Below are 18,267 nucleotides of genomic sequence, written 5' to 3' on the forward strand. Positions count from 1 at the left end.
GGGGGGGGGGGGGGGGGGGGGGGGGGGCGGGGGGGGGGGGGGGAAGGCGGGAGAGGGCGGAGCTGGAAACATGGCGGCGGGGGCGGCCCCGGCGGCGCTTGCGCGGGAGGGTGGGGGCTGGGAGGGACCTGTCCCGGGACGGCTGGCGGCTGGCGGGGTCCCTGCGCGCGGGGACCCGAACTCACATGGCCCACGAGGCCCGGCCGCCCCGGGATGGCAGCGACGCAAACTAGGAAGTGCCACCCGCGGCGGGCTCCCGGCAAGGGCAGAGGTGGGGGCGGCCGTGGGGGGCTCCCTCCTCCAGGTTCGGGCACTGCCAGGGCCAGAGGCATGGCCAGCAGCAGCAGCAGCAGCACACACGGGGCTGGGGGGACAGGACCCTGAAGCCCCGCTACCCTGTTTGTCACCCACCGAGGCGGAGGCCGCGACGGGCACGCCCTTTGTCTCTCTCTCGGCCTCCAGGGTGGAGGACGGTGTTTAGTGCAGGTGAAAGGTGCCCTCTACCCCACCACAACCCCCCAGCATCGGTCTAGGGTGCTGCGGCGGCGGCTGCCAGCCCTGCGCTGACTTTCCAGGGCTGTCAACTCTCTCGTCCCCACACTTGTCTTTGCCCACTTGTCCCACCAAGGCAGGCCGCCCGTCCGTCCGCCCGCCGGCCAGCCTCCCTGCATTCTCCTTGGCTGGCTCCCCCTTTTATTACCTCCTTTTTTGTCCTCTCCCCTGCTGCTCCTGAGCCAAGACGCTTACTTTCTTTGCCTCTGTGGTCTTTTCTTGGGGCCACCTTCCTATAATTCTGCTTTCACCGTTTTATTGCTACTTCCAGGATCCTCCTTGGAAAAAAAAAAAAAAAAAGAAGAGCCCGCTTTAGCTTTTATCTTTTTTTTTTTTTAAATTTTAGGAAGTCTGTTGACGGGATGGGGTTGGTGCTGGGTCCAGACACTATTTCTTCCTCTGCTTTCCCAGCCAAGGTCACGTTTCCCAGTATTGTTTTCGTTACCCACCAGTCAAAGGGTGGTTGGGGGATGGCCTTTTTTCTCCCACCTCCCACCTCCCACCTTAACCTGTCTTTGGCTACCCATATCCAGAAAGCCACTGTTAGCCATCCACTGTGGTAGAAATACAGAACCCCAAATTCCTGTCCAGCTCTACTCAGAATTCGCCTGGCTACAGGAAATCCCCCTCAATTAAAGCAACAACATTAACTGGCTTCACCACTGGACCACCTGGCCCTGGAAGGAGGAAACCCCTCCTGCTCAATCCAGCTCCAACTCCCCCTTCCCTCCTCAAACTCTCCCAGAGAGAGCATCGTGGCTGGACAATTCCATTGCCCACTTTTCCCTTCTCCTCCAGGAGGCCTAGCCCAATTAGACACACACCACACACACACACCACACACACACACACCACACACGCACAATTTGCTATGTCTTCCCTTCATACAAATCACTTTGTATTTACTTTAATATGCAGGGGTCCTTTTTAACCTACTTCTCAGTATACATTTTGTCTTTGCCTTTATATCTCCACAACTAGCCCAGTACCTGGTATGTAGAAGGCAGTTGATTCATGATTGCTGAATGAATACTTATCTAAGTTCATGCCCTTTCCTGCTACCTTCTGATCTAAATTCTTCGTGGAGGGGACCTGTGGCCCTCTTGCCCCCTTCACGTTGCACCATGAATGGCCCTCACCATCACTGCAAACTTTCAGCCAACCCATTCCGCCTCAGCTGAGCCAAGGTGTGCACAAAGTTCCCACTGCAGCCTTTTATAAATGCATGCTGTATTTCACTCCATTGGGCCTAGTGAAAGTTAACAGTTCTGTGCTCAGTCAGAAAGGCCTGGATTCAAATCCTACCACAAATATTAGCTGGATGAGTAACAAGTCACTTAACCTCTCCGAGTCTCAGTTTCCTCAGCTGAAGAGAGGGATAAGAGGCAGGAGAACAGGAAGGGAGAGTGTAAGGCTCAAAGGAGATGTCTATGAAGTGCTACATAAGTGTCAAGAGGTCGTCATATTCATCTAGCTTTCACTAAAAGGTCAACAAATAGGATGTGAAGAAAATGAAATAAACAGATAGAGCTGCTATCCATTCAAAGGGAGGGTCCTCCAAGGTATAGGGCAAGGGCATGATAAGCTAGGGAGGGGTGGACTCTTCTTGAGCTGAACTGTGCTTAGAGACCCTGACTTTGAACCTATGCCAGCTATTGGGAGTAAGATAGCGTGAGGAAGCGCTACTGGTTTCAGTCTGTGTTGTAGAGTAATAAGACACAGTTGACAAAGTCTGTATTTCAGAAGTCAGAGTGCTTCCACCAAAAGAAATGTTGGACTCTAGTTTTTAAAAAGTGGAATGGCCCTATCTGGCTGGATCTAAAATCAGAGGATCTGAGTTCAAATCCTGCCTCTGATACTAGTTGTCTGACCTTGAGCAAGTCACTTAAATCCCCCTAAGCCTCCGCTCCCTTCTCTGCAAATGAGGGGGAGGGACTAGAGACCCCCAAGGTCTATGATCCGAGGCTCCCATCCCTGCCTCACCCCTTAAAAGTCTGGGGGTTTGTTTTTGTTTTGGTCCAAATCAGTGCCATCATCCATGCAGGGAGTTCCCCGGATGAGAACTGACCTAGATCTGCTACTCATTTTGAAGGTTTTAGAGAATTGCATAAGGGTATTGAGGGGTCAAGTGAATAAAGGCCACACTTGAAGCCTGGTCTCCCTAATGCCCAAGCCTGCACCCTGATGCCTCGGAAAGCTAGTTAAAGAATTTCCTAGGTGTATTTGTATTTCAACCTAGAGCTGCAAGTTACAAACACAAGCAAAACAGTGAGAATTTAGAAGCCAAGTAAAAAACCTGAGCATGGGGGTGGGGCCAAATATTGTTTGAAAAGACAAGTGAAGACCTTGGTAACATAAAGATCTGGCTGAAGAGCCAGCTCACCACATAAGGCATGCTGGCACACACTCCGGATGGCAGCAAGGGCCCCAGAAGAGGCTGAGTAGTTCCAGTTACCTAACTCACTCACCAGAGACTTTATATGCCACAGAGTAAACACCTAGCATGTTCTCAGGGCAAAATCAGTCAACATTTCAGTGCCTGCTGTGTGGCTGATAGCCGGGAAAGTAAAGGTTGTAACTGCATTAACACTGATTAAAGAAGAAACTGAAACGTGTTGCAGCACCTTGATCCTGTCCCTCTGGTCAGCTGCGTTAATGGGGTGCAATCATCTGGACCATTATTGAACTAAACTAATATTTACCGAGGACCCATAGGGTGTCTGGAGCTCCACTTAACACAGTGGTAGAGAAGCTAGAGAAAAGGAGATCTCTGTCTTCCTGTGCAACACAAACTAGTCTAGACAAGCCAGGCAAACAGCCAGAATGGAGAAATATATCCATGCTTAAGAGCTGAAGAAATATGAAGCTGACTGTCACAGGAGGCTTGAAGAACCACAGAAAGACACCTTGATGGGTAAGCAATATATTAAAGGAGGACACTAAAGCTGCTTTTAAAAAGACAAAAGGGGCAGCTGGGTGGCTCAGTGGATAGAGCATTGACCCTAGACTCGAGAGGACCTTGAGTTCAAATCTGGCCTCACTTACTAACTGTGTGACCCTGGGCAAGTCATTTAACTCTGATTGCCTGCAAAAAAAAAAAAAAAAAAAAGGAAGAAGAGATGAAGCAACAGCCAGGGAAAATGCTAAATGATATCCAAGGTCTAAAACCATCTATGGAAGTGAAAAAAAAGCACACAATGAAATCTAGCAAAGATAACAATAACAAACAGATAAAATAATAATACTAAATATAAGATAATAAAAAGAAAATTGAGGAACAAACCCAGAAAAGGTAAATGAATGGATTTTGGTTTGGGGCTTCTTTTGGAAGGGGGCAGAGGGAAGGATAGGCAGTTCAGACCTCTGATTTCCCCCCAGTTCGGAAATTCATGGCACTGATGCAGATACGCACCTCTTCTATAACTGATTGAGGGAGTCAGCAAACTACACCCCAGGGTCAAATCCAGCCCACCACTTGTTTTTGTAACGGAATAGAATCAGGAAAATCTGAATTTGAATCCAGCCTCAGACATTTCCTAGTTGTGTGACTCTTAGACAAGTCACCTAACATCCACCCACCCTCAGTTTTCTCTTCTGTAAAATGGGGATAATAATAGCACCTACATCCCAGGATTGTTGGGAGGATCCAATCGAATAATATTGTAAACCACAAAGTGCTGTGTAATTGCTAGCTATTCTTACTCTTTTTGACTCCAAGACCCACCCTCTGTCTTCTATACTTCCATCCCCTTCTCCCACCTAACAGATTGTTGTTCAGCTGTTTCAGTTGCGTCTGACTCTGTGACCCCATGTGGGGTTTGCTTAGCAGACATGCTGGAGTGGTTTGCCATTTCCTTCTCCAACTCATTTTACAGATGAGAAAACTGAGGTAAACAGGGTGAAGTGACTTGCTCAGGGTCACACAGCTAGTTAGTGTCTGAGGCCAGATTTGAACTCACAAAGATGAGTCTCGATCTATATAATTCGCCACAGAGTCACCCTTTCGATCCAAGTCCTCTGCCTCGATATCTAGAGTTCTCCTTACAGTCCGTGCTCCTTCTCTCTGTGCTGAAGTGCTCTTTACTCACTCTTCTTTTGTGTAATTATGGTTTCTTATCAGTAATAAAAGCCTTATTACTCGTAGATATGGATTTCCATGTGTGCTTTATGCTTTTGGGCTGCCCACAATAACACATACATTTTTACCCCCAAATCTGATTTCATTTACAGTTAGAAAAAATCCTATGCCTTATTCTTACTAACATTTCTATCAGTTGCAAAATAGGTTATTGTATTTGTGAGTTATTTATTGTTCAGTTGGCTTGAGTATTTCCTCTTCTATTGTTTGTAGAGATCTCTTCAGTTGTGCATTTTGGGTTGGTCAATCTATGTGGGCCCTGCCACTTATGATTTGTGTAAGCTCTACTACTTTCTATTTGTGTGACCCTGGACAAGTCACTTCTACTCTCTGAGCTTCGAGTTCCTCCTCTATAAAATAAGCGGGTGGGACTGGATGTCTTCTAAGGTCCTATGACCCTAAAACAAGGTATAGAAGGAATCAGGGCAGAAGTAATAGGGAGGAGTTGAAATTGACTAATCCCTAACATAGCCAACACTTAGGAAATGTGTAATTGTAGTAATAGTGATCAAATGAGTGTCTGTTTTGACTAGCACTTCACCCAATATTTCACTACTAACACCACTCTGGTAGGTCCATACTTACGAGAACAATAGCAGAAGCCGTGTGCGTTGTGGTGCCATGGAAAAGAAGTCAGGAGATATCCAAGTCAGAATCCCAGCTCCAAAGCCAGCCAAAGTGAGTTTTCCCTAAACCATGGCCAGACCATGTCACTCCCCTAATCCATAAACTGTGCTGGTTCCCGATTTTCTCCAGGATCAAATACAAAGCCCTTTTTGTTAAGCTCTCCACAACCAGCCCCTTTCTGACCTTTCTAACCTTCTCACACTCCGTTCCACACATTCTAATATCCAGCCATACTGGCCTACTTGCTGTTTCCTGGATGCAATTCTCCTGTCTCCATACCTTTGCACTGGATGTTCCACAGGCCTAGAATGCCTTCCCTCTTCCCAAACTCGAAATCTTTGAATCTCTGGCTTCTTTTAAGCCTCAGCTCAGGTGTCCCCTCCTTGGGGAGTTCCTTTCCTGAAAATTGCCAAAGTGATTTTCATTTACAATTTTGTTATCTATACCATCTCTGACTCTATTCAACCAGGCTACTAATGGCAGGCCCTTTCAGGCTCATTTCCATTGCATGTATTCATTTCTATACATTGTCTCCCCCTTGGAACAGAAGCTCTTTGAGAATAAGGCCTGGTCAGTTTTCAGATGAAGAAATTAAAGCTATCTATAGTCATATTAAAAAAAATGCTCTAAATCACTATTGATTAGAGAAATGCAAACTCTGAAGTACCATATCACACCTATCAGATTGGCTAACATGACAAAACAGGAAAATGATAAATGTTGGAGATGTGGGAAAATTGGAACACTAATACATTGTGGGTGAAGTTGTGAAGAGATCCAACCATTCTGGAGAGCAATTTGAAACTATGCCCAAAGGGCTATAAGACTGCATACCCTTGAATCCAGCAATACCACTTCTAGATCTGTATCCCAAAGAGATCATAGAAAAGAGAAAAGGACCCACATGTACAAAAATACTTTTAGCAGTTCTTTTTGTGGTAGCAAAAAATTGGAAAGTCAGAGGATGCCCATCCATTGGGGAATGGCTGAACAAATTGTGGTATACGAATGTAATGGAATACTATTGTTCCATAAGAAATGATGAGCAGGCAGACTTCAGAAAAACCGGGAAAGATTTGTATGGACTGATGCTGAGTGAGGTGAGCAGAACCACGAGAACATCATACATAGCAGCAGAAACGTCGTGAGAATGACCAGCTTTGAGAGACTTGTCTCTTCTCGGCAATGCAAGGATCTAAGACAACTCCAAAAGACTCATGATGGAAAATGCTGTCCACATCCAGAGAAAGAGCTATGGAGTCTGAATGCAGGTCGAAGCACACTATTTGCTCTTTTTTTCCTCGTGGTTTTTCCCTTTTGTTCTGATTCTTCTTTTACAACATGACTAATGTGGAAATATGTTTAATATGATTGTACATGTGGAGCCTATATCACATTGCATGCTGTCTTGGGGAGGGGGAAAGGGAGGGAGGGAGGAAAATTTGGAACTCAAAATCTTATAAAAGTGAATGTTGAAAACTAAAAATAAATGAACAAATAATTTTTTTAAAGACAGAATAAGGCCTAGTGTGGCTTTTTTGTACTCTCCAGAGCCATAGCAAGGTGCCTGGTACACTGTAAGAACTGAATTAAGGCTTATTGACTGACAGACTGATTCATTGATTGATTGATTGATGACCAGGGGCAAGACACAAACTTGCAGAGCCTCTGTTTCCTCATCTCTAAAATGGTACAACCCCAGCTAGAGTCTTTGAGAGTATTACAAGAAGCACTTTATAAACCTTAAAGCCCTAAAGAAATAGCAGCTTTGTTGTGATTATGGAAGAAGGGGAGGTTGGAAGTGAGGCACCAAGCTAAGGCCTGTCTTCCTTTTTATATTTGTATCTCCAGCACTGGGCATGGTGCCTGGCACATAGCAGGTACTTAATAAATGTTTTTTCATCCATCCATTCATTCATTCATTCATGCATATTTGCTTGTATCTCTCCTGCACACAGCTGGCAGCTACAAAAACCCCATTCTGATCATTTTGCAGAATCACCAAATCTCTCAGTTGCAAGGGTTCTCAGCAACCATCCAGTGTGAGCTATGCCTGACCAAGCAGGCCTTGTACACCGGGCCATCCAGAGGCTGCCTGAAGACCACCAGTATGGGAGCTAAGGCAGCCCGTCCCTCTTGGGGGATTGCTCTTATGCTTAGGAATCCAATTCTAGTCACCAAGTACTCATTAGGATGGAGGAAGCATTTCTTCACAAGTAGCCTGAATTTGCCTCTGCAAATTCCTCCTTCTGCCTTCTCTGAGCGAAAGGAGTAAGCTGAAGAGTTCTTCCCTCTAAGAGGGACAGAACTAAAATGCTATTCTGTCTTCTCTTCTCCAAGGGAAACATCCCCAGTGCCTTTAACTGGTCCTTGCATGCTATGGACTAGAGAACTTTCTCCATTCTGGCCTCCCTTCTCTGGACAACGTCCAGATTATCAATGTCCTTCCTAAAATGTGCTTGTTGGATATGAACACAACACTCATGATAAGGGGCTCTTGCTGCTTTCTTCCCAAAGGTTATGCTTCACCTTAGGTATTCTACGGTCACCCAAGTGTTCTGGGCAACCATGCGGCTGTTGTCTAACATAGAGTAGGCAGGCCACTAAAATGCCCAGAGGTCTGTTTCAAATGAACCGCCATCTAGCCATCCAGGCCTCTCCCATCTTATACTGGAGAGTATTTCCTTGATTGGGGTTCCTCAGACATTTACTAGCTGTGAGCCCTTGGGTAAACCACTTAACCTCTGTTTGCCTCAGTTTTCTCAACTGTAAATGGGAGATAAATGGGCAGCAATCTCACAGGGTTGTTGTGAGGATCACATGAGCTAAAGTTTGTAAGTGCTTAGCACAGTGCTTGGCATGTAGTAGGTGCCATAGAAATGCTCATTCCCTTCCCCCTCACCTGAGAACCACAGGTGAATTCAAGCGGGAAGCAAAGGACAGTTAAGCTAATGGGAAGTTAGTTCAACAGAAACTGAGCACCAAGGAAGAGAGCCTTAGTGTAAGACTTCTCATCTGTCCCTATTCAACCCCATCACATTTAGTTCCACCCAGGGTTCGAGGCTGTAGAGATCTTTTTTCAATCCAACATTCAATATCCCTACTAGCTGCAGGCACGGAGGTGGATGTAGTGTCACGTAGTGAAAAGAACAAGGGATTCTGTGGAACCAGGAGACACCTGGGTTTGAATCTCAGTTCCAGAGAACTGGCCAAAGGGATTTTCATTTACAATTTTGATACCTATACCATCTCTGACTCTAATCAAACTATTAATAAAAAATATTAGTCAGCAATGGGCCAAGCACACTTGAGGCACTCCACTTGAGACCTACCAAGGTGGCCTCAAACCCTGATGACTGTTCTTTGAGTCGACTGGTCAGGTTCAGAATTCACCTCATCATACGGTCACCTAGCCCACATCTCTCCACCAAGAAGAGCATTTAAGACATCCAAACGCTTTCCTAAAAAGCTAGATTTTTAGCTCTTTCTATAGCATTCCCCTAATTTGCCAATTTAGCCACCATGCCCCTCCCAAAATAAAGGTAGCTTGGCATGACTTGTTCTTTTTTAATAGTTTTTTCTCCATCATTTTATTTTTCTCAATTACATGTAAAAAAATTCTTTAACATTCATTTTTTAAAATGTTGACCTCCAAATTCTTTCTCTCCATCCCCTCCCTCCTTCTTGAGGAGGAAAGCAATTAGATACAGATTATGCATGTGAAACCCTATAAAACGTATTTCCACATTAGCCATGTTGCAGAAGGAAACACAGACCAAAAAACCCTAAGAAAAATAAAGTTTACAAAGTCTGCTTCCATCTGCATTCGGGCTCCAGCAGTTCTTTCTCCGGAGGCAGATAGCATTTTCCATCAATAGCCCTACAGAGTTGTCTTGGATCATTGTATCACTGACAATAGCTGTCATTCACAGTTGATCATCACACAATGTTGCTGTTACTGTGTACGGCATTCTCCTGGCTCTGTTCACTTCACTTTGCATCAGCCCATACACATCTTTCCGGGTTTTTCTGAGAGCATCCTGCTCATCATTCTTATAGCACAATCATATTCCATCCCAGTTATATACCAGAACTTGCTCCGCCATTCCCCATTGATGGCCATGTCCTCAATTTCCAACTCTTTGCCACCCCACAAAGAGCTGCTAGAAGAATTTCTGTACATATGGGTCCTTCTCCATTTCTGCTGATCTCTTTAGGATACGGCCCTAGTAGTGCTATTGCTGAGTCAACACGACAGGGCCGTAAGAGCTCAGAGTCTTGGGAAGTGTTTATTTCCAGCTTAAATCTGTCTCAACAGCTCCCTCCTGTCTCTGCTAGAATATGCTTCCTCAGTTGCAGATAGCTCTGGCCAGCCGCCTGATTCTAGGCTGCTCTTTTGCTCCTGATCCTTCTCACTCTGTTCTCTTTCTAGTTCTGCCTAGTTTCCCCCTCCAGACCAGCGTGGCTATGGCCACTGACCCCCCCCCCGCCCCCCCAAGCAGCTGAGGAGCAATCTCTCTCTTCTCACTTTCACTTGCTACTTCTTACTCAAGATGAGCTGCAGTCCTGGCCAAGCATCTCAGGATGCCCCAGACACCCACCTCTCTTCCATGGTGCTCAGTTTCTGTTGAACTAACTTCCCATTAGCTTAACTGTCCTTGGCTTCCCACTTGAATTCACCTGTGGTTCTCAGGTGAGGGGAAAGGGAATAAGCATTTCTATGGCACCTACTACATGCCAAGCACTGTGCTAAGCACTTACAAACTTTAGCTCATTTGATCCTCACAACAACCCTGTAAGATGGCTGCCCATTTATCTCCCATTTATAGCTGAGAAAACTGAGGCAAACAGAGGTTAAGTGATTTACCCAAGGGCTCACAGCTAGTAAATGTCTGAGGCTCAATTTGAACTTAGGACTCCCTGACTGCAGGCTCAGCAATCTATGCATTGCACCACCTAGTTGCCCAAGAATCATCATTTCCTGGAACCTAGACAGAGATTCTCCTGAAAGCCCTCTTGGGCCTCCAATACACCAGTGGTCTGTGATATCATCAACGTGCACATTCTCTTCAGTGACACAGACTGAGACTCATCCACACCTTTCCATACTACACAACACTTGTCCGTGTCCTCCAAAGAGTTTATCAGAGGGGCTGCCCAGCAGGCAAGGGATTTTCCTTGCTTTCTCTTGGCATCACAAGGACATCAATGGAGCAAACTGGCAGTCTACTAGCTATCCCTTACTCTGGCCACACGGTACACTGAGTAGCAGAATTATTCCAGAATTATAAGAATTTCTAAATGGAGATAGAATTTTGCAGCAGTTCCTTGTACCATACAACATGTAATAATAGCTAGCATTTAGGTTTCTAAACTGACTCTCACAACAGCCCTGGGAGGTAGGTGCAATTATTATCCCCCATTTTACAGAATAGGAAACTGAGACAGAGGTTAAGTGACTTGCCCAAGGTCATACAGCTATTAGGTGTCTGAGACAGGATTTTAACTCAGGCCTTCCTGACTCCAACTCCAACACTATTCTGGCACCACCAAGCTGCAGTGTGTCATGGAAGATGATGAAATGTATCCAAGAGGGGAAAACCAACGTGTTTCTATGGCCAGGGAACTCACCTGATTTAAACCCCATTGAAAACTTGTGGGCCATAATCAAGATTAGATTTGGATAAATGGACTGTTAATATATTTAATATTCAGTGCTATAAAAGTGTGGTTTCATGATGAAGAATTAACAGTGAAAAAAGAACAGTGCCCAAATCTTGGGAACTCAAGGCTAAATTGTAGGAAACAGAGGACTATAGCAAAGGGAGGATCCATTGCATGGTGATAGAAATTGCAATGATGTAAAAAGTCGTAAGGTTTCTTGCATTTCAGTAAATTTCATTGTTTTACTTGGTCCTATCTATTTATACAGTCCTGTGTATAATTTCTCATTGTAACATGTCTCTCTGTGACCCATTGGGGTGAGTCTCACTTTCAATTTCTCAGAGGGCATGCTGTTCCATAGGGCACAACAATACCCAAGGAATATTAGGATTCAGAAGCTAGCTCTTTGTTTCAGGGAAGAAGGAGGTCTTTAACAGAACCTGGCAGTTACCAAAAGGCAAGAATAATCCTAGCTAATGGTTACACTAGAGCATGAATAGTTAGGAGCTCCATCGAGGCACAACTTCCACAAGCTACTCACAAGTGGAAAGAATGGCCTCCAGGGATGGCACCTTCATCACGCCCCCACCCCACCCACTTCCCTGGGTGCTGGTAGGGTTGTGTTGTACAGCTGATCCATCGTGACTGAATAGATACCATCCATTCCAACCTGGATGATGTGCAGGGAATCTCCCCCCCTCCCCTTACCTTTCTCTTCTTTCAACTTCTCCCTCTGACAGACTTTAAAGAAAAAGTTATTTTTTTTAAAGATCCAGAGAATAGAGATACCTTCTTTTTAAGTAAGGGCTCGGTTAGATACTACATACTCAACCCTTTCTCTTGACATGCCCAGAGGAGCCTTTGATCAGTCTCATGAGTTCCCCAATCAGCTTGATGAGATTGCCAGTAATGAGTATTTATTGAAGATACATCCCCATGGAAAGTGTGGGCATGCCCAGTGATTCCTTGCTGAGAGGACACAGAGCTTTCTCGATTGCTTCCCAACTGCCTCCAAGATCATTGGCTGGCTAGGACTCAGGAGGACTCCAAGGTCTACAATGATGGCCTGCCAGAGGACCTCAAATGAATTTTTTCCTGGACTTTCCCTGTTCCGAAGGCAGATGAATGTTCAGTAGAGCATATCTGCTGGTGGGGGTTACGGTGATAGTGGAGGAGCACAAGATGCTTATTTGTTCACAGTTTCTTGGGGCAGGAACACATGGGAGTTGTATGTGCGTGCCCACTCAGGCCCAGAGGAGAGATCTTGAGCATTTACTTTCCCAACCCAAAATAGAATACCAACCAAGGCACTGATAGAGTTCCCATAGAAGCATATGGTAGAAGCAGACATGTGCCCACCCATGTGGCCTGAGCAGGAAGTTCATAGACAAATGTTTCCATTCCCAGAACTCCTGTGTGGAGAAGAGGGAATTTTGAATTTCCACAGGCAGCAGAATCCCAGAATTTAGGGTTCCTAAGTTTGAGAATTTGAGCATCAGATCTTTTGGAAAAAGAAGAGGATTACCCACAGAGTCCTTGGAGTTGAAGGACTGAAGTTATATCACTGAGGCGTCAGAAGACCTCAACTACCCCTCCCCATGACATGGGGTGACCAGGATGGTGAAGGTTGAACAGAAAGGGACGTTGCTTGTTCACCTGTCCCAAAATGTATCTACCTTCGGGATGAGTCTAAACCATGGGGTTGAATTAGGAGTCTTGGAGGGGACAGAGAAAGACCCTGTAGAAAGGAGGGACTCAGAATGGCAAAGTTTGGTTCCCCTCTGACAAAGGGTTCTGAGCTATCTGAGCACTTGAAGGATTTCTATATCTTTTTGTGGGTTCCTGTTAATCATTTTCAGTTTCCCCATTTTCTGTGGAGAGGAATAAAGGCTAGCTTCTCCAACGCCCATATTGTTAACCTTGAGTGCTTTATGAATGAATGAAAGAAAAAAGCATTTATTAAATGCTTCCTATGTTCTAAGCACTGCAAATACACATACGAAAACAAAAGCAGTCCCTACTCTGAAGATGCTTCCATTCAATTTGGGACGTGTCCTCAGGCTGTGGTGGTCAGGGATGGGACTGGGAAAGTTACAAAGATGTAAAGGCAGAGTTGATTTGATCAGGATTAAAGAACTCGTCGGGGAGGTGAGAAGGGAGAAGGAAGAGTATACATCCAGAGGCAAGGGGGCTGGCAAAGCTTTGGAGGAGATGGCCAGAGATGAGGGAGTGAACTGAAACACAGCTGTGGCTTTCCTGAAATAAGAAGCCAGGTCCCCTTTTACCCACATTTGGAGAAAGCCAGACAAGAGCTACACAACAATGCCATATTTAAGATTCCATAGAGATAGAGAGATAAGTAGATAGAGCATTTCTTAAGCGCTCCCTAAGTGCCAAGCACAGTGCTAAGTGTTGGTATACAAATAACAAACAGATAAGACAATCCCTGCCCTCAAGGAGCTTACATTCTAATGGAGTAAAATAACACATAGAGGAAAGCAGAAAAACAGGGAGAATTGCAGGATGGCCTAGAGGGTGGGGAAAGTGAGAAAAGGATGCCCGCAGGGACAAGGGGCAGGTGAAAAGAAGTCCAGAAAGTGAATCAAGGTTCGTGTGAGGCAAAGCACGACTGTAAACGACTCACATCCAAGGAAGCAGTCACCTCTCAGGAGGAGCAGCACCTCAGGTCAGAAGCTTCTCCAGACCAATTTAAAACTGCACTAAGATTTTTGGGACAACTTGGCTTTTGAATGTGGTTCAGTTTACTAAACTGAAACTTTCACAAAACTCACCAGGTAGATCAATAGAAAGAGAGCTGAATTTGTCACCAGAGGACCTAGGTTCCAATCCTAACCTATGTGACCTTTGGTAAATCACTTAACCTCTCTGGGCCTTACTTCCCTCTCTTTCATTCCTGTAGATATGGTAATAAGATAACAAGGTAGTAAGCCCAAGGACTAGATGATCCTTCCAGTTCTAAATCTGTGATCCTCTGTCCTCCCAGTATACTTTTAAGAGAGGAGGTAAACTGAATCAATCCCTCTACCATATTCAGATGAGAGCCACCTCTATTGGACCAATCCATCAAAGACACTAGACTAGGAGTGAAAAGTCCTTAGTCCTGAGGGAAGTAGGGACATAGGGGGAAATCCAAGTTATTTCAAAACAAATGATAGGAAGAAAGATTTATTATTAGAAAAGTCCTTAATCACTTTGGAAGGAGTGAAAGTCATTGGATGAAATGAAATGTTTCAACACCAGAAGTGGATTTGGATTGGTTGAGGAGATTCATTTGTGCCTTGTGGGGCTAGTATAAAGTAGCAGGCCAGTTTGGAAACCAGTGATCAACAAACAAGCCAGTTCAGAAGTAGAAGGAGTTCCAGGTAAGCTCCTGAGAGGGACTCATTTGGCTCATGGGAAGGGGAGAAAAGCCTTTACTACTCTCCCCACTTTGATCACAAAATAACTTTGTAAACTTTGAAAGGGCAGAAGATTTTACAACTGTAAGGCACCCCTTTGCCACATGTGCTCTCTAAGCATGAGCCCACATTCCCCGGGACTCTGCATGGACTTGTAGGAATGTGTTTCAGACTGTGGGGGAAATGTTTTGTACCAACTGTTCGTACTGTACTACCTTAGTAAATACCTCTTTCTAAAAGCCACTTAAGGCTAGCTGACTAAAATTATGCTCAACTGATTACCTTGAGGGGCAAGCACACCAGTGGGGGCTCAAGCTGATGGCATTAGAAAATCACCTCTGATTCCCCAAGGTTGGAGATACAGCTTCCTATCTATGATAGTGAGAGTTAGTAGAAAATTCCTCAGAGCCTATACTTGGCTACTCATTTATCCTTCAGTCATCACCATACCCTTCCCATTTATTATGAAAATTGTTAGAAAATCTTTTCATTTGGGGTTTTATAGATTCACTAGTACAGCATTAGCACTGGACTGAGGGAAGGGGAGGAGGGTCTCTTAGGTAGCTCCTCTACTATATAATTTGAGCACTTACATTCCCTGTCTCTTTCCTAATCTATAAAATGGGATAATGATACTTTACACTTAACACTTCACAGGAAGATTGGGATGATTAATGAAGTAATAGCTTGAAAGTACTTTGAGATCTGGAGATGAAAAGGGCTACATAAGTGGGGAGTGTGATTACAGGGCGGGTCTTCAGTTTTGGTGAGAGTGTCAGGGAAAATAGAATCTTTGTTTTAAAAGTACTTCATCTTCTCTTCCCTCACTTTACCAGGCTTCTGCTGTATTGTTCCTTTTAATGCCTGTGGGTGTGGGGAAGATTTTAGACAGAGCAAAAGAATTCCTTGGGAACTGAAGATCCCAGCTCCATAAACATGTCACCAATAACAGGGACAAAGGAAATCAGGACTGGGGTTGTTTGCCAAGAATTAGGAGCTGAGCAGCTGCTTCAAGTTTCCTGCCTCCCTTCCACCGGCCCCGCCCAGCCTCCATTTTTAAAGAAGCCACCTTCTCCAAATTGTCATCTGTTTCTGGAGCTGCCTCTAGTCAACACCCACACATTCCCTAACCGGGCCTGATGACTCCTTGGTAAGCCCCCCAAAGCTCATTAGCAATCACTGGAATATGACTTAGCAGTGACAGCCTACTGGCCTCAGCAGCCACTGCTAAAATATGCAAAACAAAGACTCCCTAGGACTGGCATCTGAAGATACCAGGAAAGTGGTTCACCAAAGACTACACCTAGACACACACACACACACACACACACACACACACACACACACACATACACACACACACACACACATTCATAGGCATATGACACTTGGAAGCAGACATGCTCAAAGCTTCTACTCTCTGCCTGGCACTGTGCTAGGCACTAGAGATGACAAGATAGAACAAAAAATAGACTCTGCCCTCCAAGAACTTTTTTGTTGCTGTTCAGTCATTTTCAGTCCTGTCTGACTCTTCATGACCCCATTTGGGGTTTTCTTGGCAAAGATACTGGAGTTTTGCCATTTCCTTCTCCAGCTCATTTGACAGATGAGGAAACTGAGGCCAACAGGGTTAAATGCCTTGTCCAGGGTCACACAGCTAGGAATTGTCTAAGGCTGGATTTGAACTCAGGTCTTCCTGACTTCCAGGCCTGGTGTTCTATCTCCTTGGCCACCTTGCTGTCTCATAGAACTTACGTTACAACATTTACTCAGAAAAGTAAATCCTGATGATGAGAAAATGAACACTACCAACAAGGGGAATCAGAAGGGAGTGGGCATCTGACCTGACCCTTGAAGGAAGCCAGGGACTCCAAAAAGCAAGGAAAAGAGAGCGCCCTCCAGGCAATCTGTGCAAAGTCCCAGAGGTGGGAGATGACGTATATCATGCTTTTAGGTTTGCAAACTGGAGTTTCCCAACAATGCTGGGAGCCAGCTACTATTATCCTCATTTTGCAAATGAGGAAAGTGAACCTCAGACACTTGAAGTTTACTGGCCATCGGGACGAGACTAGTAAGTATCTGAGTTAGGATTAGAACTCAGGACTCTCCTGACTCCCAGTCCAAGGCTCTCTTCACTCTACCATGCAGCTGCTTATTTGTTCAGAGAACAAGTACGTTAGTTTGGCTACAACTTGTAGTACATGAAGAAGAAGAATGTGAAAAGGTGGGCTGGCGCCTGGCTGTGAAGCACTTTCAATGCTGAGCTAAGGAGATTCGGTTTTGTCCTAAAAGCAATAGGGAGCTACAGAAGATTCTTGAGCAAGGAAGTAACATGGTCAGACCTGTGTGTGTGGAGGATTATTGGATTATTTTACCAGGTCCAGGGGAAACTGGACTCAAGCTTTGAGAAAATGGGTGGCAACAGGTAAGTCATAGCTCCTGGTTGTTGGAAATCCTTTTCTCTCATTCATGGAGTACTCAAGAAGTTCCCTTTAGGTATGGGGGGGGGGGTTTCTTTGCTGGGATCCCTGAGGAGTCACAAGGCTACATCCAGGCTGTCCTTGGTTCCCAATGTTGGCACTGAAATCAGCTGCCTTGGAGATGCTGCCAGGGCACCAATGGGAAGATGTGGAGTCTAAGTTCCTCTAGTCTCTTCAAAGCTTGCAAAGTCTTCCTCAGGTTCAAGGGAGTGAGGGAGGAGATCCCTTCTAAGTGGTTCCTCCTCTGGGGTATGCTGTGAAACCAAGCTTCAAACAATTTCTGGAATGATTCACCACTCGCTGGAACTCCCCAACTGAATGAATGAATGAAGCCCTTAGATTTGGCAATTAAGAAATCATTGAGAGAGAGACAGAGAGAGAGAGACAGAGACAGAGACAGACAGAGACAGACAGAGAGACAGAGAGAGAGAAAGAAGGAGGAGAGAGACAGAGACAGAGAGACACAGAGAGAGAGAGAGAGAGAGAGAGAGAGGGAGAGAGAAAGAGAGAGAGAGAGAAAGAGAGAGAGAGACAGAGAGACAGAGAGACAGACAGAGAGAGACAGAGAGACAGACAGAGAGAGAAAGGAACAGTTGAACGAAGAGGCTGTGTGCCAGACAGTAGAGAGGGAAGAGGCGAGTGAGAGGAGAGGGAATGGAAGCACCAATTATAAGTGACCTTCTCCGAGAGAAGCCACAAGAGGCAGGAGAGATGAGACTTAGTAATCCTGGTGTCTCGAACATGAATTTGAAAAATGGCATTGTAAAGACAAGAACAATTTGCTTTGACATAAATTAGTGATTTCATCCAATAATTCAATACTTTCATTTAAGTACAATTAATAAATATATGTATCATTTATTCGTGTAATTCAGCGAAGTCCAAGAGACCCAGCTTTATTAAGCAGATACAGGAAATTAGCACATGAATACTGCATATTAAAATCTTTGTAAAATGCTAACCAAGTTCATTCTTTTAAGTCATTTAAACATTCCCCCCTGAGGTGCTGTTTACAGCATTCATTTTCTTAATAACATTTTTTCTGTAGAACATAAAATGGTAGTCCTACCTCATACCCCACCCCCAGTAATCACAAATTCCTAATGACTGAAGTACAAATGAATGATGTCGTATTAGTCTATCTAACCGGGTTACTTACCCTCAATGCTTTTTACCATCACCACTCGGCCCTGCCCCTCCCCCACCTCCACCCTCATCCCTGGAGAGTAAAATTGGTTTCTTCCAACTACTATTAATATTCAAACTCTGCATCTCTTCTAAATTCAGGCCCTAAGTACTTAAAATCCCTGAAAACAGGGAGGCCTCTCTTGTAAACAGTTCACACACACACACACACACACACACACACACACACACACACACACAC

At 45.0% G+C, this 18,267-nt stretch overlaps 1 protein-coding gene across 1 annotated transcript in view; it reads right to left on the reverse strand.

The window, feature by feature from the left end:
- The window catches only part of KLHL13 (kelch like family member 13), a 129,657-nt gene extending 123,944 nt beyond the window's left edge, over positions 1–5,713 (reverse strand). The window contains exons 1-2 of the mRNA XM_027837283.1: positions 5,597–5,713; positions 701–830 (exon numbers count right to left, since the gene is read on the reverse strand). The gene's annotated coding sequence lies outside the window, so the exon portion shown is untranslated. The remainder of the gene's footprint in view (positions 1–700; positions 831–5,596) is intronic.
- Positions 5,714–18,267: the final 12,554 nt, after the last annotated feature.

The sequence above is a fragment of the Vombatus ursinus genome, unplaced genomic scaffold, assembly GCF_900497805.2.
Source record: "Vombatus ursinus unplaced genomic scaffold, bare-nosed wombat genome assembly UNPS02004533.1, whole genome shotgun sequence".
Taxonomy (NCBI): Eukaryota; Metazoa; Chordata; class Mammalia; order Diprotodontia; family Vombatidae; genus Vombatus; species Vombatus ursinus.